Below are 17623 nucleotides of genomic sequence, written 5' to 3' on the forward strand. Positions count from 1 at the left end.
ATGAATGCTTGTTAACCTGGTATGCAGATTCAGTCTGGGTCTTGATTACCTTCCTGTCTCATAAGCTACCACACTGCACATTAGCAGCTTAAGACTTCTTTTTGAGAAAAAAAACAGATGTGTCTTAAAAGTTATAACTGATGTAAAACCTAATATATATGACAACGTTTCCTTCAAATAAGACTGACTAATACGAACTAACTTGAGAAGAGAAACAGAGTTTATTTGTAAGTATTACATTTATCACAAAATGTCACTTATAAAATCCATTTAATTTACACTGTATCATACATAGACAATAAAATTTCATTCTGTCTTCCACTCTGTATTTTTATTGTACATATCTTCTCTGTACAGCTTCATTTCTCGTTTTACACAGGCCTCATAACGTCGAACCTGAAACATAATTACCAGTTTAAATACAACTAAAAAATGTTTTTCTGAACTAAGAGCATCATATAATATACATAATTATGGTAGAAAGCTCCTGGTCAAATGTAAACACACACACACACACACACACACACACACACACACACACACACACACACACACACACACATCTGTTTTCCCACACAGTGCTGGCTGAGGCAGGAGGCAGAAGGCAGCAAGAGGGGTTCAGGGGTGGGTAGCTAGTGGCTCACAGAGAGGCAGCCTGCATTTTGATTAGGAATGCAAGAGCGAGAGGTGGTAAATGTACACGCTAGACATGTGGGAATGGTTGTTGGAGAGGATGGGGTGCAATGCGCAATTTAGGTGTCATGCAACATAAACTGGGAGGAGGTGATATGGCAGGGAAATGGGAAACTGTTGGGCTGCGGGTGTTGAGACAGTGGGTTAACAGAGATTGAGGCCAGGATAGCTGCAACAGCAGAGTAAGTGTTGCAAGAATAACTCCCATCTGTTTAGCTTAAGAAAGCTGGTGGTGGAGGGAAGGATTCAGATGGCTTGTGTTGTGAAGCAGCCATTGCAGTCAAGAATGTTGTGCCCAGCTACACGTTATGCCACTGGGTGGTCAACTTTGTTCTTGGCCACTATTTGGCAGTGGCCATTCATTCTGATGGACAGTTGGTTTATTGTCACAGTGACGTAACGAGCTGCACAGTCATTGCAGCAGACTGGCTGCTTACATCTCCGTTGGGGTAGGATACATATGTGACAGGACTAGAGTATGATGTGGTGGGTGGTTTGGGTCTTCCACAGCGAGATGATCCAAGGTTTTGGCAATGGGTGTGACATAGGGATAAACTAGGGTGTTGGGTAGGTTGGGTGGGTGACAGAACACTACTTTAGGAAGGGTGGGAAGCATCATGAGTAGGCTATCCCTCATTTCACAGAATGTGATAGATAAAATGCTCTAGTGAAAGATAAGGTGCAGTTATTCCAGTCATGCAGTCATGGATGATAATGGGTGATAAGGGAGCAATCTTCTGTTGCTGATTCTTTTGGATGGTGGCAGAATGAAGGGTGTAGTAAGATATGGCACAGAAATCTGTTGTTGGGCTAGGTTTGGGGGTGGGAGGGCTATTGTCTGTCTGTGAAGGCCCTTGTGATACCTTCAGCATACTGGGGAAGGAGTTCTTGTCACTACAGATACGCCACCACTAGGTGGCCAGGCTGTATTGGAGATGTGAATGGACTCAAGGGATAAGTTCTTGGATGGGATTAAGAATTTCAGTGGGGATTGGAGGTTATGTCAGACTACTGGGATGCGATCACTATGGCAGAGTTTGTAAGTGACAGAGTCAGACAACTGACTGTAAGATTGGTATACAACATACTGCCAGCAATCCTTCCAACCCAAACCAACCTGATCCCAACACTAAACATTGCTTCTCCCAGTTCATACCACCATCTAATTAACCCTCCACCCTACCACCTAACAAGCCCCTAGTCATCTTCCAGAAGTTCCTTACCTCCAATTTGCCCACCTCACCCTTCTCTTCCTAAGAACACTAACCTTTCAGAAGAAGATGGGGTAGCCATAAAGACTGTAATATGGATGTCAAAGCAAATATATTACAAGGAAAAGATAGTCATATCAGATAACAAAATAAAGATAATATGGGATATAGTGAAGGAGACTGGTAGAACCAGACATGAAGAGGAACAAATAGCATTAAGAGTAAATGATACATTGGTGACAGATGTGTATAGTGTTGCAGAACTTTTTAACAAACATTTTATAACTGTTACTGAAAAGATGGGGTTGTCAGGTTCGGTAGATGCTGCTATGGATTACCTTAGACCAGACATTTCAAGTAACTTTCATAATATGAATTTGACCCTCACTACCACAACAGAAATAATGTCCATCATAAAATCTTTAAAATCAAAAACATCTAGTGGGTATGATGAAATATCAACAAAGTTAATTAAAGAATGTGATTCTGAGCTAAGTAACTTATTAAGCTATCTGTGTAACCAGTCGTTTATTAGTGGAATATTTCCTGAATGGCTGAAATATGCTGAAGTTAAGCCACTGTTTAAGAATGGAGATAAAGAAATAGCATCAAATATCCGTCCAATTTCACTGTTGCCAGCATTCTCAAAAATTTTCGAAAAAGTAATGTACAGTCGTCTTTATAACCATCTTATCTCAAATAACATACTGTCAAAGTCACAGTTTGGATTTCTAAAAGGATCTGATATTGAGAAGGCTATCTACACTTACAGTGAAAATGTGCTTAATTCATTAGACAAAAAATTGCAGGCAACTGGTATATTTTGTGATCTGTCAAAGGCATTTGACTGTGTAAATCACAATATCCTTTTAAGTAAACTAGAATATTATAGTATAACAGGAAATGCTGCAAAATGGTTCAAATCTTATATCTCTGGCAGGAAACAAAGGGTGTTATTAGGAAAGAGACATGTATCAAACTATCAGGCATCATGCAACTGGGAACTAATTACATGTGGGGTCCCACAAGGTTCCATTTTGGGGCCCTTACTTTTTCTTGTGTATATCAATGACCTTTCATCAGCAACATTACCAGATGCCAAGTTTGTTTTGTTTGCCGATGATACAAACATTGCAATAAATAGCAAATCAAGTGTAGTCTTAGAAAGATCAGCCAATAAAATATTTGTGGACATTAATCACTGGTTCCTAGCCAATTCTTTGTCACTAAACTTTGAAAAAACACTCTACATTCAGTTCAGAACTTGTAAGGGGTGTCCCAAGAGAATATGTCTAACATACGATGACAAGAAGATAGAAGAAGTGGACAGTGTTAAATTCTTGGGAATACAGCTTGATAATAAATTCAACTGGGAGGAGCACACCACAGAACTGCTGAAGCGTCTTAACAAATCTCTGTTTGCAATGCGAATTTTGTCAGACATAGGGGATATAAAAATGAAAAAGCTGCCATACTATGCTTACTTTCATTCCATAATGTCATATGGGATTAGTTTTTGGGGTAATTCATCAAGCCAAGCTAAAGTTTTCCGGGCACAAAAACGTGCAGTAAGAGTTGTATGTGGTGTGAACTCAAGAACATCCTGCAGAAGCCTGTTTAGGGAACTAGGGATACTAACTACTGCTTCCCAATATATTTATTCCTTAATGAAATTTGTCATTAAAAATATATCACTTTTTCAAACCAACAGCTCAATTCATGGAATCAATACTAGAAATAAGAATAATCTTCACAAGGATTTAAAGTCACTTAGTCTTGTACAAAAAGGTGTGCATTATTCAGGAACACACATTTTCAATAACTTGCCAGCAGCCATAAAAAGCTTAACAACCAATGAAATTCAGTTTAAGAGAAGCCTAAAGGATTTATTGGTGGCCAGCTCCTTCTACTCCATTGATGAATTTCTTAGTAAAACCAACTGATTTGTATATAAGTACAACATAACTTCTGCACAATTTCAGTGCAGTAATGTGTTCATTGAAAATGTGTGTGTGTGTGTGTGTGTGTTAGTATAATCTAACTTCTGCACCATTTCAGTGCAGTAATGTGTTCATTGTAAATAAGTATTACAGTAGTTGTATTACCTTATAAATAAATAAAAAACATTTTTATTTTAATTTCAGTGCATTAGTATTTGTAAAATGACTCTTAGTGTTCATTAAAAAATGACGATCATTCCACTTGGGACCTGTGGAATGGTACATTAGCTTATTTGTTTTAGTTGTAAATATTTGTCATGTATTGTTGTTTTTCTGACATGTTCCACATCCTGGAGGACCTCCTCACTACGGATCAATTGGAATGAAAGTAAATCTAATCTAATCTAATCTAATAAACAACCTCAAAACATATCCTGATATAATGCTCATTCCAGAGAAACGTTCCACCACTGTCTTGATAAATCATATTTATTACCTGACAGAAGGCTTCTGAAAATTGTATGACTCCTCCATCTATAAACTCTGTCATAGTGATCCCATTCTAGAAGTTTAACATGACCTCCAATCCCTAATGAAATTCTTAGGTCCACACCATAACCTCTCCTAAGTTGATCTTTGTGCTCATCCCAAATGACACCCCACACACCCTCTTTCTATATGCTCTCCCCAAAGTCCATAAACCCAACAATCCTGGGTACCTCATAGTGGCTGGTTATTGTACTGCTACTGACAGAATTTCTGCTCCTGTTGACCAACACGTCCGACCCACCACCTGAAACCTAGCCTCTCACTCCGTAGATACTAACCACTTTCCTCACAGAATATCCACCATCTTCACCACTTTACCTTGTGTATCCCTAACCATTACTGTTGGTGGCAGCTCCCTATAAACCAACACCCCTCATGCACATGACCTTGTTGCTGTTGACAATTACCCCTCCCAGTCCTTCTGACTCCAAACCCACTATCTCATTCCTCATACAACTTATCAACTATATTATGACACAAAACTACTATCTATTTTGAGAGAAGGTATATACACAAATTTGCAGCACAGCCATGGGGACCTGCATGACATCTTCCTATGCCAACATTTTTATGGGCCATCCAGAGGAAACTTTCCTAGCATCTGAAACTCCCAAACTCCTTGTCCGGTTCATGTTCATTGCTGATACCTTCATGACCTGAACTCAGAGCCAAAACAGCCTATCCTCATTTTATCATATCCTTAACACCTTTTCTCCCACCTGTTTCAACTGTTCCTCCTCAACCCAATGTGCCACTTCCCTAGTCATTGACCTTCACCTCTCAGATGGCTCTATACACATCTCTGTTCCCATTAAACCCACTAACCACCAGCAGTATCTACATTTTGATATCTGTCATCCATTTCACACAAAAAAATTCCTCACATACTGCCTGACCATCTGTGGACAGTGTATCTGCAGTAATGAAAACTCCCTTTTCCAGTATGCTGAAGGTTTCACAGGGGCCTTCACTAATGGGAATTAACCCTCCGCCACCCAGTCTACAAAGAAGTTTCATGTGCTGTATTTTTAACTGCCACTAATACTGCCACCACCCCCAAGAATCAGCTGCCAATTATTACTCCCTCGATCACTCATTATCACCAGGGAATGGAACAATTGAACCATATCTTTTACCAGGGGTTTGGTTACCTACTGCCATGCTGTGAAATGTGGGACATCCTTGCCAAGATCCTTCCCACTTTTCCTAAAGTAGTGTTCCATCACCTATCCTACCTTCACAGCTTTTCCGAGTCCATCCTTATGTCACTCCCACTCCCAAGTCCTTGCCACAGGGATCTTATTCCTGTGGAAGACCTGGATGCAAGACCTGCCCAAAACACTCCCCTAGCACTTCCCACTCCAGTCCTGTCAAAGAATTATCTTACTTCATTAGAGGCAGGGCCATCTGCAAAAGCAACCATGTGATATGCAAACTCTACTACAATCACTGCACAACTATTTATGCCAGTATGACAACCAACCAGCTGTCCAGCAGAATGAATGGTCACCATAAAATTGTGACCATGAACAAAGTTGACTAGCCAGTGGCACAACATGCAAAGGGGTACAACATGCTCATATTCAACGGCTGATTCAAAATCGGGGCTATACGGGTCCTTCCCTCCACCACCAGCTTTTCTGAACTTCACAGATGGGCATTACCCTTGCAACACTGCCTATGTTCCTGTAACCTCATGGCCTCTATCTATGTTAAATCACTTAACAGTTTCCCCTTCCACTCTTCTGTTACCACTTGCCAATTCATGTCTCCATATCACCTTTATCCAGTGATACTCCCCACCAGCTCTGACTTCCATGCTCACACGCCTTGCCTGTGTGTGTGTGTGTGTGTGTGTGTGTGTGTGTGTGTGTGTGTACTCTAGCTAGAGAGAGGCTTTATTGCAAAAGCCAGCAAGTTTTATTTCTCATTGAGACTGCCTGTCAACCGCTCATTGCTTTTGATTTTTAACGTATGGTCTCATTTAGATCTGAAGTGTTTAGTGTCGACATAACATTCATGCATTTGTATTGACACACAAAGCAAACTTCAGAGCAACTAAAAAAGTGCATAATATTATATATTGAAACACATATAGTAAATCAATTTAAAAATATATTATAAGGCTTAACATGTACTGGAAGATCCAAGAATATTCACATAAAATATACAGTACGATATTAGCAATAAACTAAATTAATGTAAAGTAACCTAAAAACACAAATAATATGGCTACAATAATGAGTTAGTATAAAATATTCAATAAATAAAGTGAAGACAAATGTCACTTTCTATGCACATTAAAATGTTGTATTCTCCCATATGCAGTTTTATGTCTTGTTAGAGATATCTTTTAAAACTGTGGCAACTTCTTACACTGAAATTAATCATTTTATTCAATATTTACAACTCTCTACATTATCCACACTCAACAGTGTTTTGTTTCCTATCTCCTCTGATCATCTCTACATGCAACTGAACTGTAATTGTCATACAGGATAAGTTTCTAGTTTGCGCTCTGAATTAAGACAGTTGCTTACAGACTAGAAACCTATGCCCAAGTATTGATCACTGCAGTACAACATGCTTATCTCTTTAAATAATCCAGAATGTCACAAGGAAGTAGATGCATTATGTTTACCTGAGTACCATTTAAATACAGGGATCTGCATTTTAAACACAGAGGATTATAAATTAGCAGCCCATTTCTCTAGAAAAAGCATGAATGAAGGAGGAGCTGTCATGTATGTCAAAAATTATATAGCGATCAGAACTATTGAAACTACCAGTTTCTGCTTAGGTCAACAACTGGAATCCTTTACTTGTGAACTGCTGCTACTGGGAAAGTCATTTATAATTGACACAGTATGTAGAACCCAACTGAGAAACTTTCACATATTCTTAGAAAAACTTGAGTCATTATTATGCTATGCCACCTAGTAGACAAAAGAAATCTGGTAAAAGTCTGTGGAGATTTCGTACTGATTTTCTGAAAGATCAGATAATGTAAACAGTTTTGAATTTTTTGTTAACACTTATTAGAATTATTCTTTTGTTAATGTTCCCACCAACATTACATATAAAAGCAATATACTAATAAATAATGGATTTGATTACAATGAAGTGTTATCATGGAAAACAGAATAATTAATGAAAAGACAACAGAAAATCTTAACACAGCCTTGCTGCAAGTTATCTGAGGAGATATGTATAATAGGACACATGTCAATTCCAAATTTAGACTATTTAACAGCTAATTTCTCAAGAAAATAATAAAGTACAGCACTAATAAGGCATAAGAGAGCACTATATTACATAAGTAATAAAAAGTATCATGACCAAGGAAACTGGATTGGTTAAGACAAATAGAGAACTATGATTGATGAAATATTATGAGAAATACTTTGATGACTTAAGGAAACCTCAAAAAATATCTGATATTAATAATTCAGATAATAAATTTAAATCTATGTGGACAATAGTTAAAAGAGAAACTAGAAAATCATGTATGGAATATGAGGACTTCATTATTAAAGAAAACATCAAATAATAAATGATAGCAGCCAGGAGGCTAAATTATTTAATAATCAGTTCTTAGAAGTATCTCAGAAGATTGACATGAACAGCTCAAGAGATAAAGCAACAGAATATGTGGAAAAAGCAATGCAACATGCATACAGGTAAATCATAATTACTCCATGCTCTAGCAAAGAAATTAAGAATGTAATTAACTCCGTGAAACTGCAAAATTCCCATGGAGTGTCTCCTGTCTAAAGCAAAGTACTAAAATTATCTTCTTTTCATGTATGCAATGTATTCAGTCACATGCACAGTACATCATTATTATAAGGGACATTTCTAGGTGGAATGAAAAATGTTTTTCTCAGATCTCTTTACAAGAAAGATAGATTGATAAATATGAATAATGATTGAGCAGTCTCACTAGTTACCTCTTATTCAGAGGTATTGCAAAAAATTATGTTTGTAAGAAGCATAACGTACCTCTCTCAAAATAATATAGTTAGTCAGTCTTAGTTTGTATTTTAAAAGGATCAGTCAGATATTATTAGTTCCTGAGTGGCCTCATGACTTACATCTTTTTCAAAGGCGCTGAAAAATATTATATTTGTAAGAACCATAATGCACCCATCACTATGTGATTTCTTAGTCAGTCTCCATGTTTCCAAAGAAACTCTCCACACAACACGCTACTTTTCAATTCACAAATCAGGTTGGACAAAATATTGCAAACTGCTATATTCTTTGACTTGTCAAAAACATTTGATTGTGCTGTACACAGGTTTCTCTCACAGAAGCTCAAATATTATAGTGTCAGACACATTCCTGGTAACTGGTTTCATCCTGTCTCATGAAAATGATGCAGAAGGTTGCATTAAAAAACTCAGTGAATGTGCACAATAAAACATCATCTTCCGAATGATAAATAATCTCTACACATTTGGCACAGAGATCAATATTGGGTTGACACTCATTATGTACAAATGGTCTTTCATCATTTATCCAAGAAACAGAAACAGTTCTCTTTTCTGAGAAGGTAAAATATAGAAAGCTGGAACCACACCACCTGCTAAGATTGCACTGCTGCTAATAATTAATGTTATTTCTTTGTTCATTTTTGCTCAAATATCTGTATAGTGCATATGTAGTGTGTGTGTACCTGGACCTATCAGTTAATACTTACATGTCACGTGGATTATATTGTGTAATAAATTGTAATCATGTGGAAGGAGTCTTTTACATTCACATCACAAATTAATTTGTAAACATAGTCACTTGCTGAACATTTCTAAGTGTTTTTTTGTTTAAAAAATATGCAGATGTGAGTTAATAATTCCTACCTAACACATTTTACACATTACCATAATACAAATTCTTCTACAGAATAGAAAGAATTGTCAAGGAATTTTGAACTTTCCATCTTATTTACTCCATTTGTTTCCAAATTTTAGTTTGCTGTCTGCCTGACATTTTATACCATTGGGTAAGTTGGCAAATTTTGTTGTTGTAGCATTGTGCACTACTTGCTGTACAAAAGACAACCTTAATGTTGAATAAGGAATGTCATTTTTCCTTCTGGTATTGTAGGTATAGACGTCATTGTTCCTTTTGAATTGCACGTTTTCAATCAAAGGAGACTTTCTACATCTACATCTACATCCATACTTTCAAGCCACCTGACGGTGTGTGGCGGAGGGTTCCTTGAGTACATCTATAGGTTCTCCCTTCTATTCCAGTCTCGTATTGTTCGTGGAAAGAAGGATTGTTGGTATACCTCTGTATGGGCTCTAATCTCTCTGATTTTATCCTCATGGTCTCTTCGAGAGATATACGTAGGAGGGAGCAATATACTGCATGACTCCTCGGTGAAGGTATGTTCTCGAAACTTCAACAAAAGCCCGTACCAAGCTACTGAGCGTCTCTCCTGCAGAGTCTTCCACTGGAGTTTATCTATTATCTCCGTAACGCTTTTGCAATTACTAAATGATCCTGTAACGAAGCGTGTTGCTCTCCATTGGATCTTCTCTATCTCTTCTATCAACCCTATCTGGTACAGAGCAGTATTCAAGCAGTGGGCAAACAAACGTACTGTAACCTACTTCCTTTGTTTTTGGATTGCATTTCCTTAGGATTCTTCTAATGAATCTTAGTCTGGCATCTGCTTTACCGGCGATCAACTTTATATGATCATTCCATTTTAAATCACTCCTAATGTGTACTCCCAGATAATTTATGGAATTAACTGCTTCTAGTTGCTGACCTGCTATATTGTAGCTAAATGATAAGGGATCATTCTTTCTGTTTATTCGTAGCACATTACACTTGTCTACATTGAGATTTAATTGACATTCCCTGCACCATGCATCAATTCGCTGCAGATCCTCCTGCATTTCAGTACAATTATCCATTGTCACAACCTCTTGACATACCACAGCATCATCCGTAAAAAGCCTCAGTGAACTTCCAATGTCATCCACAAGGTCATTTATATATATTGTGAACATCAACGGTCCTACGACACTCCCCTGTGGCACACCTGAAATCACTCTTACTTCGGTAGACTTCTCTCCATTGAGAATGACATGCTGTGTTCTGTTATCTAGGAACTCTTCAATCCAATCACACAATTGGTCTGATAGTCCATATGCTCTTACTTTGTTCATTAAACGACTGTGGGGAACTGTATTGAATGCCTTGCGGAAGTCAAGAAACACGGCATCTACCTGGGAACACTTGTCTATGGCCCTCTGAGTCTCATGGATGAATAGTGTGAGCTGGGTTTCACACGATTGTCTTTTTTGAAACCCATGCTGATTCCTACAGAGTAGATTTATAGTCTCCAGAAAAGTCATTATACTCGAACATAATACGTGTTCCAAAATTCTACAACTGATCAACGTTAGAGATATAGGTCTATAGTTCTGCACATCTGTTCGATGTCCCTTCTTGAAAACAGGGATGACCTGAGCCCTTTTCCAATCCTTTGGAATGCTACGCTCTTCTAGAGACATACGGTACACCGCTGCAAGAAGGGGGGCAAGTTCCTTTGCGTACTCTGTGTAAAATCGAACTGGTATCCCATCAGGTCTAAGAGGCCTTTCCTCTTTTGAGCAATTTTAATTGTTTCTCTATCCCTCTGTCGCCTACTTCAATATCTACCATTTTGTCATCTGTGCAACAATCTAGAGAAGGAACTACAGTGCAGTCTTCCTCTGTGAAACAGCTTTCTTTCTGAAAGATGAGTTACCCCAGAACATTATTAAATATGACATTATTTAATAAAAATATGCAAAATATGTCACTTACAGACTTCTGTCTCCCAAGATTTGCAATAATTCTAAGTGTAAATGTGGCTGAACTAAGATGTTTTAGGAGTTCCAAAACCAGTTTAAATTCCTGTCAATATGGATACCTAAGAATTTTGATGTTTCCATCCTTATTTAGTATTTCCTCATCACATGTTACACATAGTGGTGTAGTACCACCAGATGTGCAGAACTGAATATGTAGTGTCTTTTTAAAATTGAGGGTGAGGCAATTAATAGGAAACAAGTCAATGATACTTTTAAGAACACTGTTTATCCCTTCTTCTGTTTCTGTGTGAATGTTTAGATGATTAGAATGCTAGTGTCATCCACAAAAAGAACTAATTCTGTTTTTAGTATGTTAGACAGAAGGTGGCTTACATGCAGGCTGAATTACTAGGTACAACATTCTGCATTCGTGTAGGTAGATATGATATAATTTATTGGTTGGCTATACCAGCTATCCCATAAAACATTAATTAGACTTTGCCTCACTTAGAATTATTAGTCAGACTACTGCTTTCAATATGATGATCCTATTAATGTATCTAGTTTTAATGGAAACCAGGTTAATTAAAAGATATCATGAACTGAACTTATTACTACACTATGCAATAGCAGATTTTGAGTGTGCTAATATGTTTTTTTTGACACATTGACACTATTCATTAGATACACTGTCATCAAACTTTATAGTATTGTGTTTTGGTTTTTCTGAAGCTAATTAACTTACCAGATAAGTAATGATAAATTCTAGAAAACGTAGATTTCTTACTCCAGATTTAGCGACTAAGCTAGAGAATAATAAAGGAACACCAATCAACAGTAGCAATATTGCAAACAGCAATAATGATAAGCACACTCCTGCTGATGTGGTTACCATCCAGACAAAGCCCACTGTCATCTCTGACTGACATTCACAACTAATGAATCATTAACTTCCTACAAGATAAACAGATCACCATAATTGTACCCATTGATGCAATATAAATAAAAGTAACCATTTAAGTATGAAACAAACAAATGCAGTGCTGGTATAATTTATTCACTTCCTTTCCTTCACTGTGTAATAGTTCAACTTGCAATATCATACTTCCCATTCCCTTCACTTGCTGTATGCGGTAGTAGCAAGTTTGACTCTACACATTGTACAAACTGATCCTCAGTACTCCTTCTTCTTGAACAAGGAATACAATTTGATAAATGTGAGAAGTCTCTGTTCTTTAATGTATGCTTTTTCAAGACTTTATTAACAAGGGAAATGTGCTTTTTCCCTTTTATTAATTGTTATTATAATCACCAAATGATGTGCAGGGAACTGTTTATATATCTTGACAGTTTTCTGGATGTTGCTAGAATTATTTGTGTACCATCCTGTTGCTCGAATATGAAAAAGTGAAACCCAGATAGTTCTCAATAAAAGTTTGTTAAGAATCTGATGCTACAGTTTGTTACTAAACTTGGTGTACCATGGATACATGCTACTCAGTAGAAAGAGTCATAATATACACAGAAAAAACACACACACACACACACACACACACACACACACACACACACACACACACACACACATACACATGCACAAACTTGCTTATGTTTACACATTTTACAGTGAAGGATGACTGACCGACTAGAGGAGTGAGAACACAGATTCACTTGAGATATACTAAAATAATGTACAATTTATCAGGATGTGACATTAGTAACATATTATCATCTTGTTTCTATAGAAACACAGGGTTAAAATCACTCAAAAAAACTAATAAAGGTCTAAAATTGAATCAAAAACAGAAGATATAGAGGATAATCATTTCAGTTTATTTACAGAACTGATATGTGTGTAAGAACTGAGATAGTCATACAGGCAAGAGAACATATGTAGATCCTTATGCTGGAAAATGGGTAAGAGGAAAAAAGGTTGCTCAGGGAGTATTTAAGGAAGAATGTAATATTATGACTCTGTCACTGAAATGTGTCCCAGTCATTTGAATAACTACTTGACAGGCATGAATGGCACACCAATTAGAGCTTTATACTAGTGTGTTTATATAAGAATGAATGTGCTGTTATTTTAAGGACAAAGTTTTCATCATATTTCTCTCAAGATTTGCCGTATATTCTAAAGCATGATGTCCTTCATCTTCCGAAGGTAAAATTTAAAAAAGGGAGAAAAATGTTATTTAATCATTTCAGTACTGACAATTGCCTTGCTTCTTTGAATACCGGTACACTGATTCTCATCAGATCACTGAAGTTAAACAGTGTCATGCTTAATCAGTACTTAGATGGGCAACTGCCAGTGTATGTCCCTTGCTTTTGGCTGCTTGCCTTGTGGCAAAGGGGTGATGTTTTAAAGCCCGTGATCAAGAGTCATTGGGCCAATGTCCTGAATTAAACTCCCAAATCTCTCTGCAGTGTCTCAGGTAGAGAGGGCATGTGACACTGTTGATGGTGATAAAACTGACAGAGATGGGTGCTAAGCTTGGTAGCCCCCTAGGTGCTCTTCAAGAGATGTAGGCTATATGCTGATACTTGGTTTCATCCTGTCCCTTTGTTTATCATCATCCAACACAAACATGACTCCACACTACACACAACCATCACAGTCACCTTTACTTATCAGATATACTTAAGCACACAACTCTCACACTTTGCAAAGGAAAAGTGCTATTTTGCACGTAGGGAAAACAAAAAGCCTTTTCAGTTATGTGGTTGAACCTGCCCTTCGGCATCTCCCAACCAACAATGCCATATGACTTCCTTTTATTTCAGTATTTACACAAACTAAAACAAGAAAGGAAGATGCAAAGGAGTCAGTTTGAATGAACTCAGAAGCACATATCTACAATTTAAGACTGAAACCCATTTAAATACAGTAGATGCCCGTTAATGAATTGTGCCCCCATGTTTCTGCTTTGCAAAAAATTTTGACAAACAGCTACTTAAAGAAAAAAACAAAGAAATGAAGACTGAGAGACATTGAAAGCAATATTATTGTAGAATATCACTCGTGTTGCCAGTTATATATGCACATGAGCTCTGGTGAAGCAAATCCCCGTTAGTACAATTAGATTAGTTGTACCTAGTAAAACATCTCTTAAAATTCACTTCAATAATTACTTTCCTTATGGAAGCATCCATAAACTCAGATTTGATTAACTCTTTGACTGTTAAGACAGTCTATTTTGTTCAGGCAAACACTGCTTCATTTCATTACTGTGGATTTATGCTACTTGCCACCAAAAAAAGCTAAGTGTTTTTGCAATAAGTGACAGTTAATACCACAAATACAAGAACCAAAAAGGCAATAGAGGAGCACAGCAACTGAAATGTGTAATTTTAATTCTAGAGCCACCACACTATACTTTGCACTGATGTACAGGTAACTTAGTATGCAAAATTCATTCAGTCCTCCCACAAGGGACATCACACTAAAAATACAGCTGGATCACTTTCAGTAAATATTCTTTAGTGACATGAATCTGTTCACCGTGTATTGAGGGAAATACTTTCACAATTTCTACACACATTATTTTACTATCCAAGTTATAAAATAATATGTAAAGATTTTCTGCTAACACATACTAATTTAATACTTCAGGTTACATGTTAAACAGAAAATCCTGTTTGTTATGTAAAATATTTCGCTATAGGACTACATAAGATGAGTTTGAGGAAAAAAGTTTTTAATAGTTATAACTACACTTATCCAGACCTAATTCTGTCACATGCTGTCTGATTCCAGTACGATTTATACATCTCGCCAAATAGTCCAATATAGCCACATGTGTTAATATTAGAGTAATAATAGCACGTTTACTTCCAAAATTGTCATCAAGCTTGGAGCTGTAGGCCTACATCTTTTACATATAACATTCATAATTATTTACACACTTGCTGTTCATTCAGTGAACTGTTTTTACATTTATTTTTCAGTTTTCTGTAATTAATCACAGAATTATTACTTCCACTGCTAACTTTACAATGGCGGTTTGATAAATAGTGGCGATTTTCTTTGGCTTTATTGAAATAAAGGAGCTAACCCTCCTAATCTCAATTTTTTATATGTCGTTTCAGTCAGAACAAGTAAGATACACATTAATAGACTGTTAGAGCTAGAAATAATTAAAAATTAAAGCGTTCAAATAACAGAGTAATTTGGAAGAAGTTGTGAGCATTTGAAACAGGACGACAGTATTAGCCTTCTAGGTAGCCGTCTTGTTAACGGCGCAATCAGCGGTAGGACTATTACAGTCGTTACGAGCAAAATGTCCCGTAACGGAATGAAAGTGTATCATGAATAAAACGCTACATGTTATGGCTATAACATTTACCTCTCTAAGTTTCAACTCGGCTCTTTCATTCGTATGGATACATTGTCTGAAGCATTTCTCCGTAATCTTCAGGTATGCATTGAGCAACTGCTGAAACTGTGAAAAGCGCGTAAGGTGCTTAGGAACGCAAGAAATAAGATAAGTCGTAGTAATAACATGTCAGTGGTACTTACAGAATCATCATTGTTTCTAGTCGTCATTCTAAACAGCAACAAGCTAATGATACTCGATCCACATATATCCGGCGATTATTTCGCCGACCTCTCCCAAGTAATTTCGTGCTGGTATACACATAACAACCGACTTATTGCGCCAAAGATAATACTCTCTGACAAATTCTTATTCTGGACTATCGTTTTTAACCTCTTCGAACAAATAAGCAAACTTTCATAGATCAGGAAGCAACATAATTTCATAACTCACTTCAGTCGTACAAAAATATAGGCTATTTAATGGTAACTGGGGAGTTTACGCTTCCTATCTTACAAAGGAAAGTATTTTGCTATTTTACTACTGTCGTTGTCAGTGACACAAAACAAAGTCCTTGAAAGGCGGTACTCTACACAAGAAAGGTTGCTTTAAATTTTGAAATTAACTGAGTTAGAGACAGCGTTGCGAGACGCTTTCTCCTGTGAACTGATTTGAACTTTTTTGTTTAATTTCTGACTGTCTACATAAGCACTAGTGCAACACCCGACGACTCGCACTGTTCTGTGTCTGAGATAAGGCTCGATAATTTCACTGGACTGTTATCCGTACTTATTTTTATTTGACTCTGGTGTCTGTAACCTTTTCGCCTCTTTCAGTTGTAAATTTTCATTGGTCGTAGCTCTTGGCAGTGTAATCCAATGCCATAGTGTTGATTCTATTGTTGAAATACTCTACATAAGTCTTATGAAATTGTAAATTCTTCCTGTTTTGATATATTTTTTTATTGTGTTACATGCACAGAATACTCTGTTGTTATCAAGTGTAGTTTCTTAATGAATATTGTATCTTCTGGTCCATATTTACGCCCTTGACATCGCCTGAAACTTCTTGTTCTTAGAAGTTGTATCGTTCTGATACATACATGAAACTGAAGTTCCTTTTGTTCAAAATGGTTCAAATGGCTCTGAGCACTATGGGACTTAACATCTGAGGTCATCAGTCTCCTAGAACTTAGAACTACTTAAACCTAACTAACCTAAGGACAGCACACGCATCCATGCCCGAGGCAGGATTCGAACCTGCGACCGTAGTAGTCTCGCGGTTCCAGACCGAAGCGCCTAAAACCGCAGGCCACCGAGGCCGGCGTTCCTCTTGTTAAGCAGTCCTAAGGAAATAGCAGTGCCGGCCGAAGTGGCCGAGCGGTTAAAGGCGCTGCAGTCTGGAACCGCAAGACCGCTACGGTCGCAGGTTCGAATCCTGCCTCGGGCATGGATGTTTGTGATGTCCTTAGGTTAGTTAGGTTTAACTAGTTCTAAGTTCTAGGGGACTAATGACCTCAGCAGTTGAGTCCCATAGTGCTCAGAGCCATTTGAACCATTTGAAATAGCAGTGCTGAATTATAACGGTACTGGCATAATTTTATTTACACAGAATTGATGACAACGTTAAAAATGAATTTTGGTACAAGCTAGCTCGATGTTAATCAATTATTTATTTCTTAAATGTGGGTACTCAATTGCGAGTAAACAATCTTTTCACTTTTCAGACCATGTTACCTTTGTGATAGTATGTCACCTGCTGATCGTATTCAGGGCGCCATTTCCGCTGAATGGGGCTAACTTAGGTGCTGTACATCGCTCACATACACTGTGAAAGCATTTGGGTTAGAAGGGAGCAGAAAAGGAAATAGGGTCAACTCGTCGACGACTAGGTGAATCGAGATGAAGCACAACTTTAGAATGGGGAAGAAAATCGGCTGTTGCGTTTCAAAAGACGGATGTCCAGATGAGAATTTGTATCCCCATTCTACCGAATACAAGTTCACTGTCTTACTGTGTCACTTTGCTTCCTCTCTCGGTTATTTTGGTTAGAAGCGATCCCTGCTGGATTATAATTCTGGCTGCTTTTGAGACTGATGT

At 37.4% G+C, this 17623-nt stretch overlaps 1 long non-coding RNA gene across 1 annotated transcript; it reads right to left on the reverse strand.

Annotated features, from left to right (window-relative positions):
- Nucleotides 1-280: 280 nt before the first annotated feature.
- Nucleotides 281-15844, reverse strand: LOC126249810 (uncharacterized). The gene is made up of 3 exons (XR_007545667.1): nucleotides 15728-15844; nucleotides 15555-15650; nucleotides 281-396 (listed from the first exon to the last, which is right to left on the reverse strand). It is a non-coding gene; the product is annotated as an uncharacterized LOC126249810 (long non-coding RNA).
- Nucleotides 15845-17623: the final 1779 nt, after the last annotated feature.

This window comes from Schistocerca nitens, chromosome 3, assembly GCF_023898315.1.
Source record: "Schistocerca nitens isolate TAMUIC-IGC-003100 chromosome 3, iqSchNite1.1, whole genome shotgun sequence".
NCBI classification, from domain to species: Eukaryota; Metazoa; Arthropoda; class Insecta; order Orthoptera; family Acrididae; genus Schistocerca; species Schistocerca nitens.